The sequence below is a fragment of the Lissotriton vulgaris genome, chromosome 6 (genome assembly GCF_964263255.1).
Source record: "Lissotriton vulgaris chromosome 6, aLisVul1.2, whole genome shotgun sequence".
Lineage (NCBI taxonomy): Eukaryota > Metazoa > Chordata > Amphibia > Caudata > Salamandridae > Lissotriton > Lissotriton vulgaris.
Window position 1 is genome coordinate 1,086,990,863 of NC_141694.1, and position 26,171 is coordinate 1,087,017,033.

Here is a 26,171-nt window from a genome sequence, read left to right on the forward strand (position 1 = left end):
TGAAACTTTTAAAAACCCATGGCTGGGGTCATTCATGCATATCACCAGTTTTTATTTCAGGCATTTTTAGAAAATGTATTTAAATAACTTTTTGACAGTTTCCATGTTGCTGCTCTGTTTTTATTACTTTGTATCTTGTTGATTTTGTACATTCTTGTTGCTATTTTACTATTGATGTACTGGCAGGGCCACTGGAGTAATGCAATTCTAATACTGTGGTGATTGTTCGCATAATTATGGATTTGATGCATTTGTACAATGGTCTGCTGCATATATTTGCACATTTGAACAATAAAGAAATTGTTTCTAGCTCCAACCTATCAAACATCACCTAAAACACGACGACACATGTCACATATTATCAATAGCCCTGTATAGGCCAATGAATAGGTGGAAGGCACATTTTGGGTATATACGTGTGCACTACTTTCCCTGCAATGTTTGTTTGTGGTAGGAGGAAGGGACTTCAGTGTAGACAACCATCTTCTCTTTATCCTTCATCACACCTTCATTGACTTGTGCATATCCACCATTTTGTGAATCTAATGTGTGTCTCGTAGGCAGCCACTCTGTCTTTGCTTTTTATTCCTGCTTTTTCCTTCAATGAGGTAGCTCACAACTCTTTAAACCCAGTGTGTGCCCCATATGCACCTATTTTGTCTTTGGTATCCTTGAAATCTGGCGTATTAAGCCGTGTTGTACTCTGCTGTATTGTGAAACAAGTGTTTGTGACCGATCATTGATTATTAACTAGTGCGTGCCATTGTTTGTGTTATGGCACTTTTGGAGTACACCAATATGTTTCCTTATGTTTTCCAGTTTTCTGACATATATTCCCATTAATATGATGATCTTGTAGACTGGTCATAGTAGCTGTAGTCCATAGTATCCAAGGTTAAAAAATGTTCCTTGTTTAATTTAATCACTTTTCCCCAGCCTCCCCTGGCTCCCACACGGGTCCCATGGGCCCTAGATGAACACCAGTTATTTATTTCCCATTTTTTAGAATTCACACTATTGGGCCCTCTGGGCAACAGGTATTATTAATTTAAATTAATTTAAACGACTTTGCAAGCCTCCACTGGCTCCCATGGGGTTCCTGTGGGACCAGGAGGGAAACCAGGTATATATTAATAATGCAACCTTTAATGATTTTATGTAAGTAGCGCCCACTCTAACAAAACATATAATTTAATTAGTTAACACATGGGTATATTATTGTTTTGACAATATGTATTATGTTGACTACAATGGGGAAGTACCTTGACAGCAAACCGCCGCTGGTAATCCTTTCTGCAGCCCGAGGAGAAGGAAAAACGCTGCATCCTGAGCCTTTGCCCACCCGCCTCCCGCCGCCGGACCCCTGCTCCAACTTCTGGTCTGGCCGCTGAGCGGAGTGCGGTGCTGGCCCGTGGGTAAAAACTACATTACCCAGCATTCACAGCGACGCATCCCGCGTCAACCACGTGCCAGGAGGCGCTTAAATTGGCTGTCACCCCGGTCGAGGGGGGGAAGTACCTTGACAGCAAACCGCCGCTGGTAATCCTTTCTGCAGCCTGAGGAGAAGGAAAAACGCTGCATCCTGAGCCCTTGCCCACCCGCCTCCCGCCGCCGGACCCCTGCTCCAACTTCTGGTCTGGCCGCTGAGCGGAGTGCGGTGCTGGCCCGTGGGTAAAAACTACATTACCCAGCATTCACAGCGATGCATCCCGCGTCAACCACGCGCCAGGAGGCGCTTAAATTGGCTGTCACCCCGGTCGAGGGGGGGAAGTACCTTGACAGCAAACTGCCGCTGGTAATCCTTTCTGCAGCCCAAGGAGAAGGAAAAACGCTGCATCCTGAGCCCTTGCCCACCCGCCTCCCGCCGCCGGACCCCTGCTCCAACTTCTGGTCTGGCCGCTGAGCGGAGTGCGGTGCTGGCCCGTGGGTAAAAACTACATTACCCAGCATTCACAGCGACGCATCCCGCGTCAACCACGCGCCAGGAGGCTCTTAAATTGGCTGTCACCCCCGTCTCGCGGGACGCCGGGCGAAGCCCGGGCCAAGGGCGGGCCCGTTTCAGCCCGTTCCAGACTGAGCCAGGCTGGGCTGGGCCTACTCCCTTGGCTCCCTGACGTCATCCGATCTTTTCATCTGTGAAAGGTACTGTCCTCTGTTTTACTTGTTCCTGGACTGGGTTATAGGAGCCTGTACCCTGCAATTATGTCGGAAACAAGGGGATCTAGAAGCAAGACTGCACTTAGAACTGCGCAGATTATAGGTCCTATTGACAAATTTATATCCACTACTACCGAGGCTATCAATCTAAACATTTCTCTCTTAGAGCGCAGGGTTTCCCAGGACCTTGCGATTGCGAGGAGATCTTCTTTGGGTCCCATAGCTACGGCCCTAACCCCGCTCCCAACAGTTGCACCTATTTCTATTCTAACTAAGCCTGGAAATATAACAGCACAAGTCCATTCTATCCCTAATGCTGTTGATCTGTCGGCCACGAATCTGTCATTGGAACTGGATACTACCGAGAATCTTGAGATCACCCCGGACCTAGAACAGATCGTGGCTGAAGATTCGGCGCAAGGTATTCGGTTTGTGGGGGTGAGAGAAGGCGCTGTACCTAAGCAGCCAGTACACTCAAATAAAGGGAACAAGGTCAACCAATACCCCAAAAACAAGAAAAAGAAGGGCACAACAACTACTTCAATCACGAATGTTACCACCAGCACTAACTCTGCATCATCTGTTTTGCCTAATTTACATTGCGCCACCTTGGGTAACATTCAGGAGGGTATCCCTTGCCAGTCAGATAATGATCTTTCTCAGCTTTTTGAAAGATTTAGGGACCTTCTTAAACGTCATCTCCAGCCACTGGAACGGAGTATCATGGCAATTGAAAAACAGCTTGCCATACTTCTTGATAAAACATCTAACCAGTCCAGGGCAGGAATTGTCAAACCAGGGGGGGTTTCCTCAGTGTTCTGTCCGGGGGCCCCCCCTGCTAATAAAGATAGCCCCTCTGTTACGTCTATTGCACAACCTAAAATAAAAGACTCCGTAATTTCCTCAGCATCCACATCCATTATTTGTACACATTGTACAAAACCCAAGCCCGTAGTCAAATCTGTATTACAGACACCTTCATCTAGTCAGCAAACTCCCGCGGCTCAGACCCCTCAAGTTACATTAACTGCCGTTAACCACACTACGACCAATGTGCCTGTTCAGCAATCTAACAGTAAACCCCAGGTTCCCCCTAAAACTTATCCCCAAGTAGGTAATAAGGGGCCCGACGTAAACGCCCAATTCATCTGGCTCCCGAGGTATCTCCATATACTGTAATTCTAACAGGAGTACCAGAACTTACAGCGGGAACAGATGAACCCCATTGGTCTCTCCGGAATAAAATACTCCAGTGGCTCTGTATTAACAGGCCCTTGAAGCCCCCCACCATCTGCAGAATATCATCAGTACGTAGGGTACCATGGGTGGGGAAGTGCCCTAAGAGTATTCAGGGGGATTGCGTCATCGTTACATGCGAAGACGCTTCTACTGTGAATCATATCTGGTCTTGGCCAGATCTAGAGAAGAAAGGGGGTATTGATACCCACCGGCTTTCTTTTTTCTACCCTCCCACATTTAACTATCATTACCCAATCCCACCGCCAAACTGGGCCTTGACCCAAGAACACCAATGGCATTACTGTGACACATGGCAAACTCAACAGAATAGGGGCGGGGAATGGGCACCCCGCCCCAGGTACCCCAACAATAACCATTTTGCAAATGGCGGGTGGCAGGGTATTCAGACAACCAATAGATTCGACTGCCTGGAGATGGTTGATTGACATCACGTTCCTCTACCATCAAATCAACCAGTCACCAGACAGTCAGGATCAGGTTTAAGTGTGCAATCTGCCTCCGCCAGTATGCAAATCGTTTCTACTGCGACCCCAGTGTCCCCTAATGCTCATATGGTTTCACAGAGGGTCTCTGTACAGGATGGTATCTCCACTCAATCCCCTCCCCCCAGATACCATCCGTCCAACACCCAATCTCCCATTAGGAGGCCAGCAATTGGACCATCCAGGATAACGGCCCAGGCAACTAAGTCTGCTGATCTCACCCTGATTTCCTGGAATATTGCTGGTATTGCAGGGAAACTAAACACCCCTTTTTGGCTCAAGTTTATAGGAGAAGGGTTTGATTTAGTCTTCCTCCAGGAGACCTGGAGCCAGGAGGATATAAATGTAGAAGGTTACTCATCCTACTGCCTTAATGCCACTAAATCCAGCTCAGGCAGGGCAAAGGGGGGACTTTTGATACTTCTTTCTAACAGACTGAGCAACTATAAAGTCAGAAGCAGTTCAAGCGTGGGAGCACATAGCCAGGTATTAAGGATCGAATATAGCAAGGGAAATGATTTGGTCCTTGTTAATTTTTATAATAATATCTTTGATGTTAGCAGGGGGAATATTTTGTACCCTCTGGAAAAAGAAATCGCTAAGGCTATGGGCATTTCAAATAAGAAGTCGGATATCCTATGGGCTGGGGACTTTAATTTGCAGCCATGTCAGCTATCTAAGGGGAACCCATGCGGCTTTGGGATGGAGCAGGATAATTCCAGTGGGGGAGCGGGCAGGAGTGAGGATTTCCCACATTTTCCACATTGCCTCTATGGCTCAATTTTAAATAGATTGTTATCTAAACTAGATCTTGTTCTGTTAAGTTGTAATATGAACAATCAGAATGCCATTTGCCCTACTTTTACAGGGAGGGAAGCTGGGACATTTATCGATCACATCCTGTTCTCCAGTAATGGCGACTATTTAAATCTGTATGTGAGAGAAGAAAGTCTCAGTGACCACAATAGCGTCTGTGTCACCCTACCTGGAAGGGGCGCCCCATTAGTACCTGGAGAAACCTGTACTATTAATATAGTTTCAAGCAGACCCAATGGCCCGAGGATTAAATGGACAGGGGCCAACTCTGCGGCCAAACAAAGGGAGGTCATAGTCAGCTGTAAAACTGAGATCAGTTATTGTCTTAATGATGTTATCAATCCTGAACTCCTGCTGCTACAATTTATTAATATCAATATTGCTATTGAGGGTATTTTTCGCAAGAAATCATCATCAACCAACAAAACCATAAAATTGGGATGGTTTGATAATTCCTGTACAGTAGCTCTACGGGAGTTGAAGCTTGCCCTAGGGTTTAAACCCCGAGATGGCAATAGAATTAAACAATCCAGGGCTAACTATAAAATGGCTATTTTTAACAGGAAAAAGGTCTTACAGCGAGAAGCATGGGATAAGTTGAATGAAGCAGTTGAGACTAAAAATAGTAAACTCTATTGGGAAATAATCAACACCTCATTTTTAAATACAGAAGGTATTCCGGAAATCACTTCTTATGTTGCATGTGAGGAGTGGATTACTCACTTCTCCAAAATCTTTAACCCTGAAGGGTTATTACTAACCGTACCTCTTGCTGACTTGTCCATCTGGACACCTATACCCTTGGGGATAACCCTGGAAGAGGGACTTGAGGGCCTTGCCAACAGCAAAGGGGGGAAGGCCCCCGGACCTGATGGGGTGCCTATAGATTTATTAAAAGCTGAACCAAACCTATGGGCCCCCATTCTGGTGAGGACCTTCAATTGCGCAGCTGAAAGTAATATTCCCCCTTCCTGGGGACAATCGGTTATCATCCCCTTATTTAAAAAAGGTTGTAAATCTGAGGCCTCCAATTATCGACCTATTTCTTTATTGGATGCCTCAGTAAAGGTTATGAGCAGAATTCTGCTCAAAAGATTAGAAACATGGGCCGAAGACATGAACATTTTAATCAAAGTGCAATATGGCTTTAGGAAAGGCATGGGTACCCTAGAGCAATGCGTAAATTTGGATCTTTTAATTAATAAATACACAGTAGCTAAAAAGGGCAATTTATTTTTATGTTTTGCTGACTTGAGCAGCGCGTTCGATTTAGTTGATCACGGTATTCTTTGGCAGGTTTTACTGGAGTTAGGGGCACCGAAAGAAATAGTCCACTTTTTGGCAAGGCTCTACGAGAAACTTTCTTGTAAAGTCCGATACGGTACCCTAGGTGAATGTACACCGTTCTTCAAAGTGTCAAGGGGCATCCGTCAAGGATGCGTATTAGCCCCTCTTTTATTTTCTCTTTTTATTAATTGTGTTGATCGCACCTTAGCTTCTATACCGGCAGATGCTCCGCTGATTGGAGGCAAACCTGTCACAATTTTATTATATGCGGACGACGCTGTCCTTTTATCCCGCACCCAGTTAGGTCTACAGCGTCTCATTGATAGCTTTATGCTGTTTATACAAAAGAGAAGACTCTGTGTCAACAAATCAAAGACTTATGTCATGTTGTGTGGTCAGTCAGCCAATAAACTGAAGTCCAGTTTTTACCTAGATAGTGACAAAATGCTACAAGTTAAAACATTCTGTTACTTAGGAATTACCTATGCCAACGATGGGTCTTGGAAACCCGAGCTTGATAACATTAGGATGAAAATGATGCGAAATACTAGCAGTGTATTTCGATTTGCTTCCAAGCTTGGATCGAGAAGCATCCGAGATATGATTCACATCTATAATATACGCTGTGTCCCCTCGGCTTTGTACGGGGCGGGTGTGTGGGGTCACATAGATGGCACTCCCTTACAAAAAGATGAAAACAAGTTTTTAAAAAGAGTGTTATGTGTCCCCCATTCTGCTTCCGTTCAATTAGCCCACGACGAGGTTGGGGTCGAGTTTATTTCTGACTTAGCAGCCGTTCGTCCACTCTTATTGTGGCGTTCTATTTGGGCTAAGACAGACTCGATTCACTCAAGAAATTATTCTTGATTGTATAGGTTTGGACTTTTCATCTCGCATCCTATGGCTGAAATATATCCACTTTTGGTATAAAACTTTGTTCGATATTGATGTTCTTCTTAATCCTGAACTGGCGGTTGAAATTCCAAAAAAAGAAATCAAACTAACTTTCCTATTGTACAAAAAGAAAGGGCGAGATGAAATATATGGTAAGCTGGCTACTGTAAAGTTCTACAAGGAACTTAATTTAACATCGGGGTTCCAAGCTTACCTCTTAAATGTTAGCCGTCCATCTCACCAATTTGTTCTAACTCGTGTCAGGCTGGGTATCGTTCATCATCTTGTTGCGTTCCCAGTGCAGAAACTTAAATCAGAAACCCCCTGCCCCTGTGACAACGTTTCACGCCAGAGTTGCTGCCATTTTCTATTATTCTGTAAATTTTACCACTTTTTAAGATTAAGGTACCTAAAACCTATTTTTATCAAATATAATATAAGATCTTTTAAGAATGCCCTTGTGTTACTATCAACCCTAGAAAATGTGGACATTTGTTTTTTTGTTGCCACTTTTATTTTGAAATGTACAGGTGCCAGGAAATGTATCTTACTGTCATGACTTTATATATTCCTGTCTGTACTTACTGTCCCTTTTACAGCATGCGACAAATAACTTAGTAAATCCCTTTTATTTTTGGGTTTATTGAAAAATGTACAGCTGCCAGGAAGAGCACATCGTGCGATATTTTCACTTAATCCTGTCTGTACATGTATGCTCTCCTGATTTCTAGCATTCTCAATGGTACAGCTGCCAGGTAGTGTTTAGTGCTGTTATATTTTTACACCATCCTGTCTGTACCCACCTGTTTTGTAAATTTACTTCGCATTTCATAATGTCCTATGGCCCTGGCTCTGGGTTATTTTTAACATGTACAGTTGTTATTTTAAAAATGTATAGTTGTCAGGATAAGTACTTTATGTGATAATTTATTTATCTCTGTCTGTACGTGTATGATCCCCGCACTTTCCGGTTTACCCTTACATTTCCACCCATGATTTGATGTCTAGAGTTTGTCAGTATATGTTCTTCGCCCATATGAAACATTCCGGATTTCTTTTGCATTTCCCATGTATAATTTTGCATCTTATAATAATTTTAATGTAATGAATTGTTTATCAATTTTGCTTGTATGGTTTGTATTCACAAATCGAATAAAAGCTTTGAAATTGAATTGACTACAATGTCAAAGTCTGATTGCCTTTCATTATAATTTTAGTACCAGCAGGTGAACTGGACTAAGACTGAGAAAGAGAAAGAGAGAAGCATCAATGAATTAGCTGACACTGGAGTCCAGAGAACTCTCTGCTAAGTGCCACTACTTTTCCTGATTAGCAAGAAGTAACACGATGGCACCTAAGAAACAGGCTTCTACCATGAAAGTGACCAGTAAGATGAAGTATGTTACAATCAATGGTATCAGGTTCTCGTCCTTTTTCTGCCAAGGTGCACAACACGGGGTACCTGCTGCACGTTTGTTTGGGAAGAAAGACGATGTAAGGATCCCATATGGATCAACAACGATTTCACCACCAAAACCAAAACAGATGTTTCCCAATGCTGCAGTGCCTGCAGTCATGTTTGAGACCAGTGAGTCCAAAAGTGAATTGTCCCTGAAAACCCAAACCTTCTTAGGAAACTCAACAACAAGCATCTGCTACACTCAATCTTCCTGAAGTAGGAGTAGAGCAACAAGTTGAGCTTACTGCACCGCATGGTATCAAGACTTCTCTAATTTTGGCTCATCATTTCCTCCATCTTCCTAAGGAAAAGATAGGCCAGTTCTCCCATTTATTTATATATTTATTTATTTTAAAGGTTTTATATAGCGCAGGCTAGGCCCAGGGGCATCAGAGCGCTTTACAGGAGTGCGAGGAGGTACAGTAATCAATACATTTGGTCAAACACATTGCCATACAAACCAATATAACAGGGAGAGCAGACAACTATGAGTGCTAGTTACAAGAGTACAATGATAAGCTCACATTGGTAGAGGGTAATTAGGTTAGGGTCATTGTGTGGAGGTGAAAAAGAGAAGAGAAAGGAGGGGTAGAGGGGAGTGGGGGTTAGAAGAATAGGGGAATTTAAGATCAGTGGTAGGCCATGCTTGAGGCTAGATGTCATAGTTGAAGGTAGGGGTAGGGAAGGGGGTTAGAGGGAGGGGAAGTAGTAGCGTGAGGGATGGAAGATAAGAGGGCGAAAGGGGAGGAGAGAGAATTGGGGGAAAAAAGGGGGAGAGCCTGATGAGGTGAAGAGTGGGAGATGGTGTCTGAGGAAGATATTATTGCCTCAATATTTTGAGGAGGTACAATTTGAGCTCTCTTTTGTAGTTGATGTAGGAAGGGTTACAGTGTATGTTTTTAGGCAGGGAGTTCCAGATGGAAGGAGCATTTCCAGAAAAGGATCGAGCCTGTTTGCTTTTCTTTTTTTAACAGAGGGGGATTAGAATGAGGACGTTGGTGCTCCTTGTCGGTCGGGTGCAGCCCGCTTTGTGGAGTTTGTCTGAGAGGTACAAGGGAAGTTTCGGTAAAGGGCTTTGTGAGTGCTACATGCATTCTTATAGGCAGATCTGCCTTCAATAGGAAGCCAATTGAGGGTTTTAAGTGCGGGAGAGATGTGGTCGAAATGTTTGTAGTCAAAGATAAGTCTCGCTGCTAGATTGAGCACAGATTTGCGAGGTGCAAGATGGACTTTAGGGGTTCGAGCAATGATAGCGTTACCATAGTGTATTCTGGACAGGACCAGCGATTGGACAACAGTTTGAAGTAATCAGCCGGGATGAAGGGTTTAATTTTCTTGAGATGTCGGAGAGTGAAGTGTGCTCCTTTGGCTGTGGTTTTTAAGTGGGAGGTAAGAGCAAGGTTATTATCAATGGTAATGCCTAGGGATTTAACTAAATTGAATGTGGTGAGAGAGCAGTGGAGGGCATTATGGTTGGACATCCAGTCTTGAATGGGGAGAGGGTAATTTTTAGGTGAGAAGAGAATGATTTTGTTTTTTTTAGGGTTGAGTTTGAGATGATTGTGGTGGAACCATGATTGGATCTTGGTCAGGGTATTATTGAGGTGTAGGACTTCAGAGTGGGATTTAATCTTATAGTAAAGTTGAGTGAATTCGGCATATAGGTGGTAATTGATTCCTGCTTGTTTGAGAATGAGGGTGTGTGGTTCCATGAAGATGTTGAAGAGTGCAGAAGAGAGAATGGATCCCTGGGGGACAATGAGGGAGTTTGGACTGGGGTTGGAAAAACAGTTCTCGATTTTGATTTGTTGGTTCTGTGTTGAAGTAAGGAGGGGAACCAGTTGAGGACATGACCAATGAGGCGAAAGCGGACTTTAAGAGTGTTAAGTAAGGCAGTATGGTTAACAGTATCGAAAGCAGCCGAAAGGTCAAGGAGAGTGAGTAGGCAAGACTCACCATTGTCAAGTGAGGGATGAATGTCGTCCACTATATTGAGCATGGCAGATTCTGTGCTGCATCCTTTTCTGAAGCCGGATTGCAGTGAGCCAAAGAGGTTGAACATGTTGATGTGATTATTCAGTTGGAGCAGGGCGCATTTTTTTAGGGCTTTGCAGAGAAGAGGGAGGTTAGAGATAGGTCAGAGGTTATTTGGGTCGGTGGGAGCTGCTTTGGGATTTTTGGGGATGGGTGTGATTTGACCCAGTTGGAGGGAGGCGGAAAAACACCCTGTGGTCAGGGATGCGTTTATAATGGTGGTCCAGAGTGGGGCAATGATATGTTTTAGGTCTTGGACAAGGTTAGAGGGCATAGGGTCTTTGATGTGAGAGGATGGTTTAAGCTAAGGAAGGTAACAGACGAGAGACAGGAAGGGACCTGGGGAGGATTAGATGAGGATGTTGATTCAGGAGAATGTCATAAGGAAGTAGTGGGTTCGGGGAGGGGGAATTTAAGAGGAAGGATTGATCAATTTTGGTGATTTAATCAGTGAAAACATTTGCAATTTCGTCGCATTTGTGGATTCTGCCATCAGCTGTAGGGGGGCAGTGGATGTTTGGTTTTTGACGATGTTGAATAGTTCTCTAGGTCTATTTTTGGCCCTATCGAGCTGTGTGCGGAAGAAGGAGGCCTTTTCATTGAGGATGTGTTTTTTTTAGTTGGACCTAGCAGATCGGAGGAGGGCTAGTTGGGAGGTGGAAGGCTGTTGCCTCCAGGTTCTTTCGCCCTGTCTAAGAGAGCGTCTTTCGTTGTTAAGATCAGAGTTGAACCAGGATTTGGAATGTATGTTTCTTTGGGCTTTTAGTTTGGGAGGGGTCACTTGGTCTAGGACCTCAGTAACTGATTTAATATAGTGCTCTGTGAGGGTGTTAGAATTTTAGGAGGGGGGCTAGCAGGAATTGGGCTTTGAGTTTCGTTTCTAGTTCACCGGGGGAGATAATTTGGAGGTTTCTGGTCAATTTCTTGTGTTTGATACTTTTGGCTTGGGGGGGTTGTAGTGGTGATTGTGAAGAGAATGAGGTGATGGTCCTACCAGTTGGTGGGGATGATGTTGGAAAGAAAAGCCAAATCTTTATTAGTGATGATGGTGTCAAGAGTATCCCCTTTGGTGTGAGTTGGGGAGTGACAAATTTGTTTAAGGTCACTAATCACCAGAAGAATTGTGAGGAGATTAACATGTCCATGTCCTCCAATCCCTCCTTCTTCAGACAAAGCTATAAAGGAAGCTCTTGGAAGCATGAATGGCAGTGAGAAAGATGAGCTCATGATTGCTCATATCGAGAGTGGCACTGAGGAAGTGCAGAGGACGACCATTTATTGTGCTCCTAATTCATCAACACCTACTTTCACCTTCTCTAAAACCTAATAACCAGCACCAACAGTGCCCAACCAGATGCCCCCTGCCCTAAGGTAATGCAAACCCATCCAAGTTCCACCACAGCTTCTTGCTTTGACTCTATAAGGAAACTCTCCTACATGAGTTGGGACTTCTTTATGGTTTGCAGATTGTATAGTTTGCCAGAGACCTGTGCTCCATGGGAAGCTAGGTGGACATAATGGTAGCGGGGTCTAATTAGCCCATCTGAAAACCAACATCCAATTCTATGGGAACAGCACATAGGAAATATGTCTTTGCTAAGAGAGATGCACCTGAACAGATAGAAGGTGTGAGATGGACAATGTTATCAAGATAAGCAGCCTTGTTGCTCATTTTTTATACTAATTACCAACAACAATGTCAGCTTGTCACAAAGGAAAGGGGGTGCCACAGTCACCAGAGTGTCCAAGCAGCCTATCTCAATGGAGGATTGTATGACAGAATATCGAGGAGAAAAATATTGTGTGCTAAAAATATTTTTTCAAAAATATTGAGGACCAAAATATCATGAAGATAAGTGCAAATAGGCAACTATAGATTTGCTATTCTTAACTCCACATCTACATACCTTGAAGGTATATACATCTTCAAGGCACATATATGTGGAGGTGAGTATTGTAAAACTTTTCTTACCCAGAAAAACTTACTGCCATGATCACGGATAAGGTGAAAGAAGAATACAGAGGTGGGTTCACAGGCTGTAAAAAAGGAAATGGAATCTTACTTCAACATTCCTTAACAGACTTCCATTGCAGGAATTTCTTTGTAGTAATACCTCATCCAAGATGGCAGTAGCTGTGGCAAAGATGTCACAACGTGAGAGTGAAATGAAAGCAAAACATCATGAGACTTTTAAATCTCATCTTGCGAGATTTCATGGTAGTTAAAATCTGGAATCTTCAGTACAAAAGGAAAATGCAACCCGAATCAAAGTGCTTCATAAACTTGTCACTGGATTCTTGCGAACCCTCATAAACTCTTTAGTATTTGGATCCATGTTTTGTGGTTCAAAATTCATTTGCTTTCTGCTTCTCTTTGCCTCTGCTCGCTCTATTTCACCTTATAAAATGAACATTGCTGAACTGGGAATCAAGTCAAAGACTAAACTTTTATAAATATTTTGTGAACTTTACTGGGTTATGAGTGCTGTTAATTCACCTCCTTTGATAGTGTGACATTTAATTTAATTTTGTAGAGAGTGTTAGAAGTAGGTTGAGTTTTTTACCATGCATTAATTTTATTCTCAATATAGAGGATATCAGCATAAAAACATAACAACTGTGATATATTTTTATTAATAGATACACTTCAATGATCTGAGACATAAGGAGAATAGCTGGAAAAGAGGTGTTTGTAAACAAGGTATTAGTTTGTTTTCGAACAAAGTGACACGAGAATCAAGCTTATGATAGTAGTCAAAAGCATACTGATAAGTTACATTTTCTTTTGTACTCTAGAATACCAAAATCCGTTTAATGTAGATGAATCCTCATACAAATTATTTTTTCTCTCTCATCCCAGTCCACTTCCTCCTTGGTTATTCTTGATCCACACTGAACTTATGTGGTTCTGTAGTGCCTTTTGGGAGAGTTGTAGCAAGCCCGTGTATTCATGGTACTTCTGCAAGACAAATAATTCTGGTAAGTCCCCAGAGGTTATGACACTGACCTTCTCAAACGTTTTGTCCTCTATATTTCTGCACATATATTTTTCACACAATATTTTTCCATTATTATTCTGTTCAAACACCCAAGGAGGTCACATCAGTTGGGTGTCTTCACAAAAAAAGAAACAACAGCACACAGTCAAGACTATGTTCAATAAAGATGTACAGTACCACAAACCCATAATCTGAACCAGTTATACAATGGAAAACTGGCCAAAATATTTTCTTTGGTGGAAGGATGAGTAAAAAGTGCCGCAATAGAAAGTCTCTGGTTTTTCCCTGCAAATGCTATCAACAAAGGGGTTGTGGTGCTGAAATCATCCTCTTCCCAGATTTCAGGGTCAAGCAGACCTTTGTCAGAAATCCAAAATGTTTACTCAGTTTTGGCATTTTACTGGGACATAGCCTATTTTTGCTACTTTTTGTGCTTTAAACCTCCTTCCACTTAGTGGTAGAAATGGGTGTGAAAGCAATAATAGATCCTGGCAAGCTATACATTTCTGAAAAGTAGACAACATTCTCAATTTAGCAAGGGGTCATTTGTGTAGATCCTTCAAGGTTGTTTATACAAACTAACAGTTGAAAATAAGAAAAATTGAAAATGAGTTGAAAAAAACAGTCATTTGTGCCAACGTTTTCACCAGTAACTTCTTCTAAGTTTAACAGTTGTTTAAAAGCAATACACCTTTACATCAGCAGGACCCATATGGTGGTGGGATATATAGGACTTTTAGGTTCACCAAGAACCTAAGGATCCCAGAGCCAAAAACTGAGCAGCGTCTTGCAGTGACTTTTCATTGTGTACTTAGTATTTAGCAATTAATTTGGTAAAATATAAAGAGTGAAAAATAGGTATCAATGACACCTATGTATTTACAAAATGGGAACAAAATATAGAGTTTAGAAACTGTAGCTATTTGCACATCTCCAGAATTGTGGTTTTCCATATTAGTCTGTGAATTGTAGGACATTTTTCAAGGTGACTTTGTTTTACACATTGTCTTACATTAGGAAGGGAGAAATGCATAGAAAGTCAATAGGTAATAACAGTTACTCTTCAATTTTGAGTTCCCCTAAGTCTACTGATAAACATGGTGCCTCACTTGTGTGGGTAGGCCAAGTGCCTGTGACAGGAAATAGCCAAAACCCAACGTGAACACACCACATGTTTACAGTGAAAGAGGACAATTTTTTTGCAAAGTGCCTAGCTGTAGATTTTGAACCCTAGCTCTGCTGGCACCTAGAGAAACCTAGCAAACCAATACATTTTTGAAAACTAGATAGCCAGGGGAATCCAGTAGGGGGTGACTTGTCTTGCTCTCACCAGGTCCTGTTACCCAGAATCCCCTGTAAACCTCAAACGTTGTAAAAAAAAGAACACATTTTCCTCACATACCTGTGATGAAAAGTTCTAGAATCTGTGTGGATCCACAAAATTCCACATATGCCGCGTCACCCAAAGTCTTCCAATAAAAATGGTACCTCACTTGTGTGGGTAGGCCCTGTGCCTGTGACAGGAAACCGCCCAAAAACACAACGTGGACACACCACATTTTTACAGTGAAAACGGACCATTTTTTTGCATAGTGCCTAGCTGTAGATTTTGAACCCTAGCTCTGCCGGCACCAATGAAAACCTAGCAAACCAATACATTTTTGAAAAGTAGATAGCCAGGGGAATTCAGGAGGTGGTTACTTGTGTGGCTCTCACCGGGTTCTGTTACCCAGAATCCCCTGCAAACCTCAAGTTAAGTAAAAGAAACCACACATTTTTCTCACATTTCTGTGATTGAAAGTTCTGGAATCTGGGTGGATGCACAAAATTTCACCCTCCCCACATTCCTCAAAGTCTTGCAATAAAAATGGTACCCCACTTTTGTGGGTGGGCCAACTATCCATGACAGGCAAGGGCCCAAAACTTAAAGGAGCCCCCCATGCCTTTTTAATTTACACAAAGGAAGGTGGTGGTCCACGGGGTTGCAGGGGTCGCGAGGCCCCCTGAATTTAAAGTTGAAACCCCTGGGGAGGTGGCGGTCCCCAGGGCAGCGTGCGGAGCAGGAGCCCTCCACATATTTTATTTGATCAAAACTCCGGGGTCGTTGTTTTCCCCAGGGCTGCAGGGGGTCTCGTGCCACCCTGCATTTTATAAACAAGGCCCTGGGGAGGTGGCAGTCCCCAAGACTGCAGGGGCGCCCATGGGCCCCCACACCAGATTTAAACATTGCCCCCGGAATATGTTCGGACAGATTTGCTGACCCTACACAAATCCCACTGAATTGTTTAATAACACATGCTTTTTTGGTCTCTGTGGGACCCCCTGAGCAACCCTAGTGGGACAGCGTGTTCCTACCCTGCCCCCTTTTCTTCTTATTTCACTTTTGTCTGGCAACTCGGTTCAACCGAGTCACAAGATGGCTGCCAACATTCATGGTTTGAAGTGTTGGCAACCAATCGGAGTCAAGCTCACGCTCAGGATGGTTCGCGGATCCACCACGGTCACCAGATACTAATTTCTTTTATGTATGTATTTCTCAGGAAATACTGAACGGATGTACAACATTTAAAAAAAGAGTGCTTTCTGAACCAAGAGCTAACTTTTTTCCAAATTTGATATAATTCCATTCAGCAGTTTGGGCTATAGTTTTGTCTAAAGTTTCCTATGGAAATTAACATGGAAAAAACGCACTTTAGGACCCCCCTTTTTCCCTGCCCTGCTTGAGGAATCACCCAAATCTTTCAGGACAGGAGCTGACCTGAGCAGAGCATTTGTTTTGAAAATTTTACAAAGATTTGTCAAATGGTGCCAAAGATATTGACAAATCAAAAAACGCTTTTCCTATGGAAACTAGGTCCTAACTATAACTACCTACTGGTGACTGCCAGTTGGTGATATATATATACCTACTAGGTATAGTTAGGAACAAGTTTCCATAGGAAAAGTGTTTTTTGACCTTCCTACATCTTGAGTGCCATTTGATGAATCTTCATAAAATGTTCGCAAAAAAGTGCACCCTTAGATTCTTGTTGTTTCTGGGTGATTCGTCTTTCAGGGGTGGAGAAAAAGTGGGGGTCCCCCTCTTCTCCTGAAGCCATAAATGGCTATGGGGACCACCAACCCCCCCAGGACCGGCTCCTGCTATGCCACGGGGTGCCCATCCCCTGGGCATAGCTGTTTGCTTTTGCTTGGCGGGAGCAAACACTCCAGTTCCAGTGGGTGGGAGTTGTCAAACTGGTCCCGCTTGCTGGAAACAGAGAGTAAACTATTGCTCTCACATGCAGGGAGCTGCATTTTCAGCAACTCCCTGTGTGCAAGAGCAATGCCGTCTCTCACAGGAGGTGGCGAGCTGGCGCTGGACAACGGTGACCTTGAGGTCCACCTGTAGTTCCCATCCTGTACACTGGGTGCCCTGGGTGGGACTAGGGCATCCGGGGACACAAGGACGGGCCCCAAAAGATGGGGTCTGCAGGGCTGAAATCAGCCTGCAGAGGGAGGTTGCCCAGTCCTCTTACCATTTGGTCATGGCCAGCCGTGGAGGATGGGGTCCCCAGGGCCATTCTGGCCCTGATGCTCCTTTCACAAAAATTAAACCTGAGTAGTAATTGTTATAAACATAGCAGATCCCCCCCACTGAAGCTCCACTTCTGTAAGGACATATGGTCCTAACTCCTGGGCTTGGCAAAGACAAAGCAAGTGTGTTTTCTCTCCAAATACATATTGAAACATTATCTCAAATCCTTCATGGAGGTGACTGCATTGTTGATCTATTTGAGTGCAATCTGTATGTGACTGTGACGAGTGGGTTCTTTCTAGTCCTCTCCTGATGAAAGTCCATGGTTTTCCCTATAAATTGCTAGGAGAATACAAATGTATGAATCACTTGGATACTTCTGAATTTGGCCCCGCCCAACTTAATAGTTTCAAAAGGTCCTTCCTGCCTTTTGCAGAATGATGGACAGCTTATCAAGCGTTCCTCCAGTGTGCTCCCCCGATTTGGTGAGGAGTTCTTGAGGCTGAGGAATATGAAGACATTTCCACCAAGCAAAGATGCACTTACTTCATATAGTTAAGAGAAAGTGCCCATGTTTTGTAGAGATCGACCTTTTTGTAGTCTTGTTGTCTTCTCTATAGGAGGATTCATGTTATCATATATTTCTGGAAAAAAGCGCACCAGGAAAAATCACATTGTCAAAATGCATTCAAGGTCACTGATGATGTTTCCTCATGCTCCATTATGGAGCTGTAGTGTAGAATGTGTTCTGGACATTAACCCAAGGAGGTAGCACTTTGTAACTATCCAGTAGAAAGAACTCCACTTAGATACTTTGTGCAAAACTATGGACTCTTTTTGGATTAAAGGGGAGATGTGGTTCCTTTGTGGCTTAGTCACTCACACATCTATTGACACAGACACTTAGATACCTACTGAAACACACAGGCACTCACACACCAACTGACAGACCCATCAGACACTCAAGCACCACTCACTAATGCACTGAGACACTCACTCAAACACTTATGCACCCACTCACAGACCCATATAGCCACTCACACAGCCACCTAACAACCCATTCGGACACTCCTGCACCCACTCATAGACCCACTCAGATACTGATGCACCCACTCACAGACTGACACATCTACTCACACAGCCACTCACAGACCCACTCAGAGGGTCACACACCCACTCATAGACCCACTCAGAGACTAACAATCACACCCGAGACCCTCACACACACTAATGCAGTCACTCACAGACTGAATCAGACATTCATAGAGGCACTCATAAACCCACTCACTCTCACACCTACTCACATACCCACTAAGGGACTTACTCAGGCACTCATGCACCCACTCAGATAGACACTCACATACCTACTTAGACGCTCATACACCCACTCACCCACCCAGTGAGGCACTTATTCAGCCACTCCCAGAGACATAGAGACACACATACACCCACTCAAACACCCATTTAGACACTCCCTCACACCCCCACAGAGATACTCACTCACTCACTTACACATGCACTCTCAGAGGTTCCAGGTTACAGTTAGGAACTAAAACTTTAAAAACCATAGAAATGAACACAAAAAAACAAACATTACAGGGATGTTATAGTTTGGCTCAGATTTCACTTATACAAAACCATGAAATTCAGTAGTTATAGTTTTCTGAGCCAACTATAATTTATGCCCCCACAATGCACTGCTTATGACCTCACATATTACATCACTCATGACATGGTCAGTGGCATCACTGATGACACCGCTGATGATATCTCAAATGACATCACTGATGACATCATCCACAGAAACACTCGCACACCCCCTCACAGTCCCAAACAACCTCTCATACACCCACACAACCACTCACAGACCCATTCACAGACTCATTCAAATGCCCATATACCTACCTGCTCATGGATCCATAGAGCCACTCACCCACCCACTCACTCACTCATACAGCCACTCACACAGCCACTCACTCACTCATAAAACAGCCACACACGTACCCATACAGCTTCTCACACACCCACGTATTATACTATACAGCCACTCACATATCTACTTACTCACCCACACAGCCCCTGAGCACAGCCACTTGCTCACCCATACAACCACTCACTCACACACTCACACAAACACTTATATACTCATTCACACAACCACTCACATACCTGCTCACTCACCCTTACTGCCACTCATGCAGATACTCAGTCTCGAATACGGTCACTAACATACCAACTCACTCAATCAAATACACACTCAAACAGCCACTCACTTGCCCATACAGGCACTTACACACTCAGTTACTGACTCATACATACACCAAGTCACCCATACAGCCCTTCATACCCACTCACTCACTCACTCCTACAGCCACTCATTAACCCAGACAGCCACTGACACACCTACCCACTCACCAATACAGCCACTCAGACCGCCACTCACTCACCTATACATCTTCTAACACACCTACTTACATACCCATACAGCCACTTATATGCCTACTCACACAGATACACACACATTCACACAGCCACTCACATAATATATGTTACAAATAGTATCACTCAGTAGTACACAAATTATACTAACTTACGACTTGTGGTACATTGGTATATATTTTGAAACTCTTGAACATTTAGAAAACACTCACATTCACTGGATGATATCATCAGTGTTGTCATTTGAGATGTCATGAGTGATCTCAATACAAACGGAGGATAACTGTTCCAAATCTGGGTATAATGGTCCCCCACAAAAACAAGGGAGCACGAGTACTGGACCACTATTAGCTCCCAGTCCCCCCCTCTTTCTTGGTACATATCATGAGTGATGTCATTGACCATGTCATGATTGATATAATATGTGAGTTCATGTCAGTACATTGTTGGGGCGTAAGTTATAGTTAGCTCAGGTAACTCTAACTGCTGAATTTCACTGGTTTTGTATGAGAGAAATCTTAGCATACCTATATCATCTCTGTAACCTTTGTTTATTTTCAGTGAAAAAAATATATAGAGTTCAAGTTTATTTTGCATAGTTACTTAAAACCATTGCAACATCACAAAACTACCAATAAAAATCATTATTATTCACCAATAAAACCAATGGTTCAAGTGATAAAACTGCAGTACAGTACTTATGTGACTAGTGTAAAAATGTCTGATAAGTACCTTCAATATACACCAATGGTATATTACAGTAAAGCCAAGAGTCCTAGAGGTATGCAGTGCTGTAAAGACATAACTGATGTAGAATTAGCTGATAATACCATCAGTTCACATATTTAGTATATGCCAAATGAGATCAGGAGTTCAAATAGTGCAGTGAAGTGTATGTGTGACTGGTGCAGACTTCTAGTAGGTGTAAAACAGAATAGAAACTATTCCCCATCATGAGCACTCCTTTTGTAATTGTAGCAGTATGATTATAATTCACAGCATCCAGTTTAAGAGCCAGTTCCTTCTTCATCCGCCTAGTGCTAAAATTGGTAATGCAATTTTGACGCTTTAATAATTTTTTGTTCCGCCAGCATGAGAAATTTGAACACTCTGCAGTTCAGTTGTGTGACTCCCGGGTCAAAGCCTGTCAGCACCACTTGCCTCCTAGTGCGAGAGCCTATCTGCTTGAAGGGGGCCTTTAGCAGCTGTATTCTCTCTTGATGCTGCACCTTACATGTACAAATTTGATGCAGAATATCTTTTGGGCCTGTGTCGCACAGGCTACAAGTGCTTTGGGTCAGTGCCCTCTGCCATGGCAGAATATTTTAGGCACATGGGAGAATGCCCAGTCGGTGCTTAAAATTTTTATTTTTAGTGATTTAGGGTAGGCCTGATAAAAATATTTTTGGTGTGCAGGTGTTTTACAGAGTTTAGGGTCATCCAGGTATGGGCTCTGGCAGAAAACAGTGCCTTAGCAGCTGGAAAAGTAATATATATGCTCCAAAAACCACCAGCCTGCTGCACACATGAGCGGGTGCTCTTCAAAGCGGGGTTGTACCCGCCGAACAAATGACTGCTCCCAAACTTCCTCTGCGTTTAGTAAGAAGAAGAAAACAGCACTCTCAGGGGGGGTATGCGTGCCAACAGTTTTTTATTAGCAACCCAGCACAGACAAGAAGCGTTTCGGCACTTAGCCTTTGTCAATTGCAACATAGAACGCGCCGCCATTTCTTTTAAAAGCATTGGTTCAATTACAGTGTGGTAAAACATTAACATAGAAAGAAGACTATGAAATTGCAAGTTAGTCGCCATATTGGAAAGTGCAATTTAAACGTGAAGAAAGAAAGTATATACAATCGAAAATCACGGTCTTCAATTCTAATGTTGTAAAGGTTGAAATCAACTCTACTATTTCCATATTTAGCAGACATTGAATATAGCCCTGAATGGGCATGATTTTAAGCGTTGTTAATTTTTTAAACATGATGGGCAACTTTGTCTGGCAAGACGGATATTGTATGATGGTGATGGATATCACGAGTCTATACACAAGTATTGCACATACAGACGGGTTAAAGGCGGACCAGAGCTTTTTACAAACTAGAAAAATTGAATATTTTGAACACAACAAGATGCTTATTAAATTCTTAACTTTTAGCTTGAATAACAATATTTTTGTGTTGCCATGGGTTCCTGTTCCTCCCCCAGCTACGCGAATCTTTGCGTTGGCTGGTGGGAGGAACAGATAGCCTGGGACAACATCAACATCTTATGGAATCACAAGATCAGAGCGTGGCATCGATACATCGATGATCTTTTTATTATTTTTGAGGGATCCATAGTTGAGGCTACCACATATGTCGATGTGTTAAATAACAACAATGTGAATTTGAGATTCAGTTGTGAGATCAGTGAACAAAGTGTTAGCTATTTGGACTTAACTGTGTATATTGAAGGGGGAAAACTGCAAACCAAATTGTTTCGGAAAAGTACTGCTGGCAATTGCATGCAACCAGCAACCACTCAAAAAAACTGATCAAGAGTATCCCATACGGGGAACTCTTAAGGTTAAAAAGAAACAATTCTACAGAAATTGAATTCCAAAAATCTGCGAAACTCAGTATGGATCGCTTTAGAGTTCGTGGATACAAAGAGGGAGTGTTAGAACAAGCCTTAAATAAAGTTAAGAAACGGCCCAGGTCTGAGTTGTTGAAACCTAAACACATAGAAGCCAAAGATCAAGGAACTTTTAGACTCATCACAACTTTTTCGGAAAATTCGGAACAAGTGAGGAAAATACTTCGTAAAAATTGGAACATTTTACTTACTGACAATGTAATCAAAGAGGATTTACCATCGAATTCCTTAGTCACATTTCGCGAAGCTAGGGCTTTGAGAGATGAGCTGGTGCATAGCCATCATGTGACGAAAACTAATATCTCAAGTAAAATACCATTAAATGGTTTCTACCCCTGTGTCCGATGTAAAGCCTGTAAAATCAGTAAAAGAACCATAACATATACCATCCCAGGCCTCAAATTCCCAAAGAAGATCACTAAATTTCTGACCTGCACCGCACCATATGCAATTTATTGCTTGGTGTGTCCCTGTGGATTGAGATACGTTGGTAGCACGATTAATCCTGTAAAACTGCGTATATTGGAACACATGCGTGCAATCAATAACACCGACGAATCCTACCCAGTTGCCAGACATTTTAATAAACTACATGGGCACAATAGGGATCTAGTGGCCTACTTTTGTCTGGATAGCGTGCCACCCCTCCCTAGAGGAGGAGACCGTCTGCAGAAATTACGACGGTTAGAGTCACGCTACATCATAGATTTACAGAGCAAAAGTCCTTTTGGGCTTAACACACATGAGGAATTAGCAGTACATTTGGGGCATTAGAATGATGTATAGAATTTTCATGGATTGATTATTTACTGATTAACTGAATGGTAATTTATTGTGCAAATGTTAGAATGATTTGTTTTTTTCGTGTTTTATAATGAATTTGCTTGATAAACTGAGATACAAAACCTTGCATTGTTTTAAGCAAGGTGTGACATTACAATGGTATGCCCATCGGTGGGCGAGATTAACATAGCTTAAAATCATGCCCATTGAGGGCTATATTCAATGTCTGCTAAATATGGCAATAGTAGAGTTGATTTCAACCTTTACAACATTAGAATTGAAGACCGTGATTTTCGATTGTATATACTTTCTTTCTTCACGTTTAAATTGCACTTTCCAATATGGAGACTAACTTACAATTTCATAGTCTTCTTTCTATGTTTATGTTTTACCACACTGTAATTGAAGCAATGCTTTTAAAAGAAATGGCGGCGCGTTCTATGTTGCAATTGACAAAGGCTAAGCGCCGAAACGCGTCTTGTCTGTGCTGGGTTGCTAATAAAAGACTGTTGGCACGCATACCCCCTGAGAGTGCTGTTTTCTTGTTCTTACTGAACGCAGAGGAAGTTTGGGAGCAGTCATTTGTTCGGCGGGTACACCCCCGCTTTGAAGAGCACCCGCTAGTGTGTGCAGCAGGCTGGTGGTTTTTGGAGCATATATATATATATATATATATATATATATATATATATATATATATATATATATATATATATGTATATATATATATATATATATATATATATATATATATATATATATATATATATATATATATATATATATATATATATATATTCATTAGTATATACTTCCCCCCTTTCAGTGACATATGACATCTATGACTATTTTTATCATTCCTGTATTTTTGGGCTTGTTTCTCAACAGAATATTCTAGAATGTTTGATATAACTGTATAGCCATCGACCACTTGGTTTTACTTTTGTAATAATTAATTGAATATATATTGATTATTGGCGTATTATCAAATATCTTTCAATATTTATGTGAGAAAGTACCAGCACATAACATGATTTATTTATTTGTTACAATTCTCTGGATTACCAACACAATAATTCGCTGTTGAAGATATCTTCATGTCTGCAAAATGTGTTTTCTTTGTCAATTGTGGGAGGGAAGGAATGTAATTAACTTCACCCAATCACTATTTAAGGTTGAATTTGACCCTGTCATGTCATGTGATCAAGACTGTGGTAACATGCTCAAAATGTGTAACGCTGGGCACTGGCCACATTATTATTTTTTGATGGCATAAATTGAATAAAGCACTACATTGAACTGCACGCTGTGGTCCGTACCTGATTGCCGTCACTGACGAGTTGGTGTGGTCTGGATTGTTGTATATGATTATGTGATCAAGGCCAGCTTGGCTGGCCGAAACGCGTAATGGCAGGTTGCGGGAGCACTGCATTCAAAAATGAGAAACAATAAAAAAGTAACCTTGAATCACAGGAAGTTGTGTTTGTGTGTCTCTCCATCGCCGTAAGGAGATAGAGGACGTCATTGGATTTAATTATATATATATATATATATATATTAAACAAAAAAAACCTCTGCTCCATTTGGAAAAGAGCACGCACATGAGGGCTATTTGGGTTAAGGAATTTTATTAGATAATCCTCCTCAGACCCAGCAAAAGAGACGCGTTTCAGCTGACACAGCAGCCTTCCTCTGTCTAGTGAATATATATATATATATATATTCACTGAAAAAAACACAGGTTTCAGGCCTGATATAGTGAGGAATTAGCATTTAAAATAGCTTTGAAATTCACTGAAAAAACCATAGGTTTCAGGCCTGATATAGTTAGGAATTAGCATTTAAAAACCTTAGAAATTCACTGAAAAAAACATAGGTTTCAGGCCTGATATAGTTAGCAATTAGCAATTAAAAAAACCTTAGAAATTCACAGAAAAGAACATAGCCTCCCCACCATTTCATTTGTTACACAATGTTTTGTGGTGCTGATCTGTGCACAGGACCAATGTGTCACTCATGACACTTTCACAATTAGTTATGTGTGATTTGCTTGTACTGGTTTGCCGCCATGGTTGCTCATGTGCAGTGCAATTGTTTGTGCTGCACAGTCCTCTGGCCATGTTGTTTGCACCTGGGTGTCCCTGAGATGTATGTGTGTTTGCTGAGGTACTGCTACCCTTCATGAGTGTGATGTTGTCTGTCTGCTGTGCTGATTCGTGTTGTGGGAGTTCATGTTGTGGCACTGAGATGTGTGTGCTACTGATTTGGTTGGTGTGCATACACTGCTTGGCCTGTATGCAGTGCTGTGAGTCTATGTTGCTTTGTACTTGCCAGGTGTGCATCCCCCTGATGTCCAGCTGAGTTTGCAATGTGATGGATTGTTATGCGCATCAGTTGTGTTTTTGTTGTGGCTGTATGCAGTGTTTGGCCTGTGTGAATAGAATGTAGTAAATATTTGTATTGTTTTTATCTTTATGAACGTAGTATTGAATAAAATAACCACAGAACCTTTTTTTAAAAAAAACTGTTTCAACTTTATTGATTACGCATGTTATGTATGTATTATGAGACACCCATTTTGCATTTGTTTATTTTTTATTTAACTGTCTAGGAAGATATTTACATTGTGTTTTTCCCTGTCCTAGAAGTCTCTATATATCAGGGGGTCTTTGTTAATGCACATATGCTGGCCCTGCCTACTACATTGTGCTTGGGTTTTCCCACGTCTGCAGCACTGCGGTGATGTGACCGGTACATTGCGGTGCTTTCGCGGTTGATGGGTGACCCTGATGCAGAGGGGTGATTTTCTTTAAGGTAGGACATGTGTTGGTAAACTTGGGAATGTGTTCCTGTCCCCACCAGAGGGCCTGATGTGGACAGGAACTGTATGTCAGCACAGGAGTTGTTTGTTGTGTTTGTGTATGGAGTTGTGTGATTGCGTACCTGCGGCGTTGTCAGTGACAGTCCATTATTTGCTGGTAGTGGATCAGATACAGCACCGGAAAGGCTTGTAGAGCTGGATCCATTGCAGTCGGGACTGGGTGGAGTCGACCGGGAGTCTGGTTTCGCTCTCCGCTGTTGTTCTTCCCCCGCTTCTGGTTGGGTGGTTTCTCCGCTGCGGTGTGATGGGCTGTTTGGGGCATCCTGATTTGTACGGTGACGGCACGTTATCCCGCATGGCGGTAGGTCTCTATTGGCTCCCACCACCGCAGTGGCGGGCGGATTTTTATGATGGTTCACGTCACACCGCGGCAGATAGGAAATTAGCTATGTTTGGCCATTGTAATATGGCGGGTGCGAGGACCGCTGCTGGAGGGTGGAAATGACATTTTCCACCACTGCGAGCACCAACAATGTGCCTCTTCCCGCCATACTAATGAGCCCCTTAGTGTTTCAATAGTAAATCAATG